This window comes from Myotis brandtii, unplaced genomic scaffold, assembly GCF_000412655.1.
Source record: "Myotis brandtii unplaced genomic scaffold, ASM41265v1 scaffold393, whole genome shotgun sequence".
Lineage (NCBI taxonomy): Eukaryota > Metazoa > Chordata > Mammalia > Chiroptera > Vespertilionidae > Myotis > Myotis brandtii.
Genome location: NW_005365070.1, coordinates 2,813,267 through 2,822,585, shown reverse-complemented (window position 1 = coordinate 2,822,585; position 9,319 = coordinate 2,813,267).

The window sequence follows — 9,319 nt, the reverse complement described above, 5'->3', positions numbered from 1 at the left end:
CGAAAGCAATACTTTCAAGATTCACAAATTCTTTGGTAGGACAAATTGTTGCATCATAGAGGAGTGGTCTTGTGGAACTGTAATTGTTACCTTTGACTGTATGACATAATATGCTCTCAGCTGACATAAGACCCACAGAAACACCAACAGGAAGAGGAAAACATGTTAATATGTTCCAGGAGCAGTTAGGCAGCATTAATAGAGTTAAAGGCAATTCACATAATAAGAACATATTTGCAATACATATATCTAACAAAGGATTTTTGTCCAGGGTATATAAAGCATTCTTTAAAAGGAATTACAAATAACAAAACACTGGAAAAGAATAGAAACATGAACAAAAGATGTGCACAGGTATTTTCAATAGGCAGTAAACATGAAAAAATACTTAACTTTGTTACTCATCAAGGGAGTTAAAACCACAATGAGATATCAGAATGGCTAGATTAAACACAAGAAAAAACACTAGGTGCTTATGAGAATGTGGAACAGCCAGAATTCTCATATTATGATGGTGGGAGTATAAATTTGTGCAAGCACTTTTGAAAACCACTTGAAAAATCTGAACAAATGAATTCCCTGTAATCCAGCAATTCTACTCCAAAGTCTATACCTAACAGAAATACGTGCATATGTTTACCAGCAGACATGTTCAAGAATATTCATAGGAGCACACTTTGTAATACCCCCAAACAGGAAACTTATTCAGTTGCCCATGAAAAGTAAAATGAATAGATAAATTATATATAATCACATAATGGAATATTAAACAGCATTAGGATAAATGGACAGGTTATGAATCACTCCCACAAAAATAATATTGAGCAAAAGATGACAAATATATAAGAATACATATGGTCTAATTCTATTTCTATAATGGTAAAAAAAAAAAACCATGCAAATTGTCGTGTTAGAAGTAAGAATAGTGGTTACTCTCAGTGGGTAGTGACTGGAAAGAGGCCCGAGTGGGACTTCTGAGGTGCTGGTAATATGCTGTTTCTCAATTTGGGATCTGCTTATTATACAGACAGGCTTGAAAATTCATGTACTATACCCTTAAGACTTGTGTTCATTTCTGTATGTCTGTCATGAAGCAATTAAAATGTTTAACCTAAAGAAAGTGTAAGAGAATAAGGTGAATTTGTATATGGTCTCTGGGAAAATTTTTTCAAGTATAATGACAACATAACTAAAAAAATAAACACTAATAGTTTTGATGAGTTAACATTTTGAAGTTTGTACATGTCAAAAGAAATGTATTGAAAAAAAATTGAGAAAATATTTTCCAGAGCATTACAAATGTTTACTGTGTTCAATTAATAAAGACCTCATATAGCCCTAACCGGTTTGGCTCAGTGGATAGAGCGTCGGCCTGCGGACTGAAGGGTCCCAGGTTCGATTCTGGCCAAGGGCATGTACCTTGGTTGCAGGCAAATCCCCAGTGGGGTGTGTGCAGGAGGCAGCTGATCGATGTTTCTCTCTCATCGATGTTTCTAACTCTCTATCCCTCTCCCTTCCTCTCTGTAAAAAACAATGAAATATATTTAAAAAAAAGAAAGTACAGAGAAATTAAAAAAAATAAAGACCTCATATAAATATATTTTTACTAGGAAAAACTATGCAAAGTTAATTTACAGATTATGAAGAAAGATGAAAGAGAAATAATAAGGAAAATATGAAAAAGCCTACACCTTATTGGCAAAGAAATGGAAATGAAATTAATTAGTAGATATGCTTTTTGCTTACCAGATGCAGTGATTATTGAATGATTACTTTTAGTGGGGATGTAATGATATGAATTGTCTTACACTCTATTATTAGCAGAAGTGGAAATTTATATAGTCATTCTGGAAAACAATCTGAGAATGTTCATGCCTTTGATAACAATTCAGTTTCTAGAAATCTAACTTAAAGTATGAGCACAAAAGCAGATCAACATATGTAGGGAAAGGTGTAGTACAATGTTCCTTAAAATAGCAAAATAGTTAGAAACAAATTAATATTTCCAACATAGGAATATTTAATATATTATGGTAGATTCACACTTAGATATGCAAACATTAAAAATAACATTTTGGCCCAGCCAGCGTGGCTCAGTGGTTGAGCATTGATCTATGGACCAGGAGACCACGGTTTGATTCCCAGTCGGGGCACATGCCTGGGTTGTGGGCTTGATCCCCAGTGTGGGACGTGCAGGAGGCAGCCAATCAATGATTCTCTCTCATCATTGATGTTTCTATCTCCCCCTCTCTGAAATCAATTTAAAAATATATATAAAAAAACATGTTTTGTCAGAAATTTTTAGCAATATAAGGTTAATATGATACAAAATTGTTGAAAAGAGCAGGATACAAAACCATATCAAATTATAACTATGTAATATATGTATGGGTATATGTATTATATTATATGTATACATATTATAGTATATAATGTATATAGTATATATATATATTCTTTGTATGTACATTATATCACATAATTATATAAATATTGTTTATTATACATATATGTGTAATGTACATATACCCACACATAAATTTATATATAGAGAACAGAAAATGTTAACATCACGTAGTATATTAGTCTTTTTGGACCGCCGTAACAAAATACCAGTCTGGGTGGCTTAAGCAACAGAAATTTATTTCCTCACAGTTATGGAAGTTAGAAGTTGGAGACCAAGGTGTCAGTAGGGTTGGTTTCTTTTGAGGCCTCTCTCCTTGGCTTGCACATGGCCTCCTCATTGTGTCCTCACACAATCTTCCCTTTGTGCATCCCTGATGTCTCTCTGTGTGTCCAGAATTCTTCTAAGGATATCAGTCAGACTGGATTAGGGCCCATCTTAATGATCCCATTTAACCTTAAGCACTTCTTAAAGGCCCTATCTCTGAGTCATATTATAAGGTACTAGGGGTTAGGACTTCAATATATGAATTTTGGGGGAAGGATACAATTTGGCCCATAATATGTAGATACCAAGTTTTCTACCAAGTACAGCAAGGAGCACAGAAGCAGTAGATGCCACATGTGATAAGGCCCAGGCAGGCCAGGGAGAGGAATGCCTTGATCATCCCTGGAGGTTAGTGTCACCATTAAAGCAAAAGAAGAATGGAGTGAGAGGGCCCCTGAGCAAGGATCAAAGACCCAATCATCACTTAAGAGTCACATGGCTTTTTTATTTTCCACAAACAATTGCATAATCATGCCTGTGTAAAACATGTAGGAAGGAAAAATGAATTATAATATTTATTTATTATTATTATTATTTCTCTTTTATATTTAGACTTTACTAAAACAGAGCAGCTGTTGCCCCCTGGTGGCTCATTCAATAATTGTCTGTGTTGGGGTGAGTAAATAATGATGCTCTCCACTCAGGCTGCAGAGCAGATATTAGTGCAATCTTAATTCTAGGGCCCAATGTAAGGCTCACCATATCTCTGAGTACAACAAAGGTTCTGAAATTCTAAATGTGACAGTTCTTATCATGTGACAATATGCTCTCAGCTGCTGTAAGACAGAGCAACACCAATAGCAGGAAGAGGAAAATGGGTTCCAGGATTGGTTGGGCATTTATGGCAGAGCCTCTGCAATCAGAGAGCTAAAGAGGGCAGGTCATTGGAATTGGGGGCAGGGTCCTCCAGTTGGAAAAGAGGGGACCCACTGAAGTGAGAGTCCAGGGGCCAGAATGGATTTATTTACTCTCTTTGGGGGATCAATAAGAGGGTGAGCATGAAGAGGACTTAAGATGAGTGGGAGAAGGTAGTACAACCAGCAAGAGGGCCAAGATTAACAGAGTAGAAGGAAGATAAGCAATTCAGCTGTGGGTCAGCAACTACTGAAGCAAGCCAGGCAACCAAAGCCTTCCCATAGACATGTCCTACTTCATCATGATATCAAGCACACCCCCCTCCCCCGTACTTAGGGGTCCATAGTTTCCTCTTGAGAATCCCTAAGAAGCCCTTGAATTTTCCATAAATAGAAGTTTCCCAGCTGACTTTTCATTATTCACTGAGTGTAACAGGGAATGAGCAGCTTTGGGCTTGGGCCTGGGGCTAAGATTGGAAGTGCCTGTACCTTAGGATGCTTGGATAGTCAGGTTTGGCCAGGGGGCGAATTTAAGGGTGGAAAGGGGAGAACTCATTGACATAGGTGCACTCAGAGTTTAATGTCCTGGTAAGGGACTTCTAGCCTCCAGAATTGTGAGAAAATAAATTTCTGTTGTTTAAGCCCCCTAGTCTGAGGTTCTTTGTCATGGAAGCCTGAGCAGACTAATACAGGACACAAGGCTGGAGTAGCAGCCAGAATGCCTTCACCTGCAGACATCTCTAGCAATGGTTAATAGGCATTGTATTCTTGGGGACAAGCGAGATGGGCAGCCAACTAGGGTAACAGTTGATTTGTGTACTCCCTAGAAATTTACAGCTGGGGAATAAAGAGCTAATGTCATCCACTACAATGGAAAATCATGATCCTTCATCCAGTTTCTTATCTAAATTTATTCACAGATCTAGAGTCTAGCAATTAAAACGGAAGGCTTGATGCTCTTGGAGAATTCCATAATGCCACTGCAAGTATGTATAATAAACATTCCCCCAGTGCTCCCCCAAAGTGCCAATGTCCATTTACTTTCAGTTATATTGAAAAGGAAGTTGAGCCCAGCCGGTGTGCTCAGTGGTTGAGTGTCAATCTATGAACCAGGAGGTCAGGGTTTGATTCCTGGTCAGGGCATATGCCTGGGTTGTGGGCTCGATCTCCAGTGTGGGGAGTGCAGGAGGCAGCTGATCAATGATTCTCTCTCATCTTTGATGTTTCTATTTCTCTCTCCCTCTCCCTTCCTCTCTGAAATCAATAAAAATAGATTTTTTAAAAAGAAAGAAAGAGAAGGAGGTTGAAAAAAGCTGGTCATTCACCAAAGCCAGTACTCATAGGTAATGGAAGACAGAGAAGCTGAAGATGGAGACAGGACAGCAATATGTTTCTATGGACTGAATGTTTGTGTCCCACCCAAATTCTTATGTTTAAGGTCCCCAAATCGTCAATATGATGGTATCTGGAGGTGGGGCCTTTGGGAGGTAATTGGGGTTAAATTAGCTTACGAGGATGGGGCCACTATGAGATTAATGCCCTTCCTTATAAAAAGAGGAAGAGACATGAGACCCCTCCTTCTCTCCCCTCCCCTCCCCTCTCTCTCCTCTCCTCTCCTCTCCCCTCCCCTCCCTCCTCCTCTCCCCTCCTCTTTCCTCTTCTCTCCTCTCCCCTCCCCTCTCCTCCCCATCCTCTCTCCTCTTCTCTCCTCTCCAAGAAAAGACCATGTGAGCACATAATCAGAGAGAGCTCTCATCAAGAACCCAGTCATACTGATCCTGGACTTCCAGACTCCAGAACTTTGAGAAATAAATGTTTGTTGTTTAAGTCACCCAGGTATTTGTTATAGCAGCCTGAACTGGCAAAGACAAATGTCAAAGTAAGAAAATCCATCAGCAATGAGTATCCACAAACCCAACATCACAGTGAGGCAATGTGTCAAAGCCAGTTAATAGCCAGGAGAATGGAAGTGGACATAATTCTGGTCAATTTTGCCACCCAACTGTTTTAGCTCAACATGTGATAACTTAAAATTATTTGCATAAATTCTTGGGAGCTTGGTAGAGCAGTAAAGAAATCTAAAGATGTCTGGGGACATCCTTGACTTTTGGGGGGCTGATACTAAAGGAGGGCACTTATCCTTTTCTACCACTGCATCAGCAGCAGAATCCTGGACTATACAAACTTGAGTGTTGACCCCCATTTGCATTCCTTCTGTTCTTACATTTTTTGAAATGATGCCATAGTCTAAAGTGACCCAACTAGCTAGGAAATATCATCATTGAATAAAATCACCTTGTTATTTGAAAATGCAAGAAGCTGAAGAAAACAGACCTCTAGCATTAAGAGGACTTGGATTGGTCAATATATTAAAGTAAAAGAGATTATAAATAGTGACTATGCCATTTTGCAAATTTATATGAACCTAACAAGGTTTAATTGCATTTCTTAGCAACCATCTTTCAACACAGAAAATGAGGCCTAATGAATCCTGAGGAGACAATTTTTGCATTGCTTTGGCAGCACCTGTGAAACTGGATGAGTTTAAAGGATGGTGTTGATCCTGGTTTAAAATCTTCACAAATGAATGCTGAGTGTTTGCTATTCATTATGAGAATGCTCTTAAGAAAGGAATTTTAGTACTGACATTAATGAAATTCTTGTAAGTACTTTAGTAAATTATAACCCATGTAGCAAGAAGCTTAGGGAGGAAATTTCTTTCTCTTCTAGGACTACAGTCACCATCTGTTCAAGGTTATTGTTTTCTATTATGGAACAGTTTTGTTCTGTACATAAACTGGGTAGCACATGATTTTTAAAAAATCCTCACTAAAGGATATTTTTTCAGTTGATTTTTAGAGAGAAGGAAAGAGGGAGGGAAAGAGGTAGGGAGATAGAGAGAGAAAGAGAGAGAGAGAGAGAGAGAGAGAGAGAGAGAGAGAGAGACATTAATGTGAGAGAGACACATTGAACTATTGCCTCCCAAATGGGACCAGACCGGGATGGAACCTGGAACCCAGTTACCCCTTGGTGTGTGGACTGATGCTCTAATCATGGAGCCACACTAGCCAGGGTTGGGTAGCACATGATTTAAAAAAATATGGTTTTATTGATTTTTAGAGAGAGAGAGGAAGGGAAATGGATAGAGAGAGAGAAACATCGATGAGAGATAAACATTGATCAGCTGCCTCCTGCATGCACCTCTCTCCTGGGGAATGAACCTGCAACCTGGATATGTGCCCTGACTGGGATTTGAACCAGTGACCTCTTTTTTTTTGAACCAGAGGCCTTTTGGTTCATGGGTCGATGCTCAACCACTAAAATCTTTATTGTTGTAAGTATTCAATATGTCCTCTTTTTTCCCCATTGACTCCTGCTAACCCACCTCTGCCCCCCACCCCAGGCCTTCACCATCCTATTGACTGTGTCCATGGCTTATGCATATATGCATACAAGTTCTTTGGTTGATTACCTCCCTCCCTCCCCCACCTTCCCTCCCAGATTTTACACTCTGTTCCACGCCTCCATGTCTCTGGATCTGCTGGAGGCTAATTCCAGCAGGGCATGATAAAATTCTAGAAGTTCCTCAGAAGGCTGATGGACACTTTCAGCAGGGCTGAAGATCTGCATGTTATTGCCTGCTTCCAGACAGCTGAGAGCAGTTCCCCCAACCTGATAATCCTTTACTGTTTACCAAACCTTACCTTTGATATGTATATCTGCTTTGCTAAAGGGCAAAATGTGTGAATAAAAAGCCCCAGGTCCAGAGATTTGGGGAGTTTAGTCACTAGAGCTAAGCCTCCCCTGGCTCCCTCAAAATGCCTCCCAAATTTATATTTCATGTCTAGTTTATTTAATTTACATCACAGCCCTTCTCCAGATTCCTGAACCCTTGCAGCCGAGGATAAGACCCTAGCATGGATCCATTTTATTTTGTTAATTAGATTGCACATATGAGTGAGATCATGCAGCACATGATTTTTTAACTTACCAACTCAGTATTGAGTTATGCCCTCATACTGAGGTGAAAGCTTGGGAAGCATTTATGTCAGATTTCAGGGCAAGGTGTGGTTTACTTCAGTGGTACCACATAGACTGTGAGGATCTGCGAAGTGAGCTGGAGTCTTCCCGTGAGGAGCAAGGACAGCACAAAGGGACAGATGTAGCTTTGAAGTACCAGATAAGGAGGCAGCTTTAGAATGGGGTGTGTGGTCAGAGTAGGATGAGGGCTTCCAACCTACTCTGAAGAGACAAGAAGCATATTGGCCGAAACTTAGAGTAGGGAATGAACTAGAACATTCGCAGGATTATTCTGAGGAACCAAGACCCTCTTAGCTAAAGAGGGAGGAAGGTCAGCAAGTGGAAAAAACACAGGGACCTAGCAATTATGGTGGACACCCTGGAATCTCCACTAGAATTTCATTGCTACTACACGATGATTCCTCCTCCTCCCTGACACACACGTATAAGGAAGTCCAGTGTAGAAGAAAGGAACATAGGTTTTAGAGTCAAGCAGACTTTTTGGCAAGTCACAGTTCTGTAATTTATTTACCTGCTCTGTGACCTGGAACACATTACTTGCACTCTCTGATCTTCAATTCCCTCATCTATAAAATATGAATGATAAGAGTACCTACCTATAGGATGTTTTTAGGATTAATGGATGCAGTGCAAATGTAACAGTTTATTGAGTTGCCTCAATTCATTGGGATACATACATAAAATGATTTCATTTTATTGCTCAACTGTGCTGTAGCACTGATGGAGGCATAATACCACATTCTGCTGAGGTATGAAATTTTTTGCCCCCATATTGTGATAGTTTTTGTCAAGACCATGGACCTCAATCTTATCTATCATTTTGGGACAATTTTCCCCAGGTATGCAGACACATGCCATATATATCTTATCTACTCCTCAAGAATCAGGAAACTGAGGAGCCTGCCCTTGCCCTTTCTCGGCCTGGAAGATCCCCAGACCTCCATCTCTCCCATAGCACTTTCCTCTATGCCCCAACAGCATCAGGCACAATGTGAGTATGGTAGCTTTGCAACTTTCAGAGAAAAGATAGGCACCAGTTCTCATTTTAGTAAGACAGTGGGTCACATTTAGCAACCTTTATTTTTATGAGTGATTCTCTTAGAGTTTCCCCTCTCTTGACTTGGAGAAGGGAAACATTGCGCACCCCAGACTAGACCTCTTATATCAACTGGGAAGCTGGATTTTCCACAGCAAGATCTGTTGGCTGGTGTCTGGCCCTAAGAGTTGCTGACCCTCTGAACTTAGAATATAAGGTATTGAGAATCTTTTGCTTAGCTATAGAGACAGAAACCAGATTAGTGGTTGCCAGGAGCTCAGATTAAGGGTTGGGGGGCTGACTAAGGAGGAACATAGAGAAACTTTTGGAGGTGATGGAGATGTTCCACATCTTAATCTGGTGGTGATTGTGTAATAAAACTGCTTGAGACAGAACCTGGAGGAACCAAGATGGCGGCATAGGTAAACACCGGAGTTTGCCGCCTCGAACAACCACTTCAAAAATACAACTAAAAGACGGAAGGGACATCACCCAGAACCACAGGAAGGCTGGCTGAGGAGAGATTCTTCAACTAGAAGGAAAGAGAACAGCATACCGAGGCTCAGAGGAGGCGCAGTGTGGAAAATACAAAGGTACGGAGGTGCGCGTGGAGCCGGCTGGTGGCTGAGGGCGCAGTTGTCGTTTTCAATCAGGAGG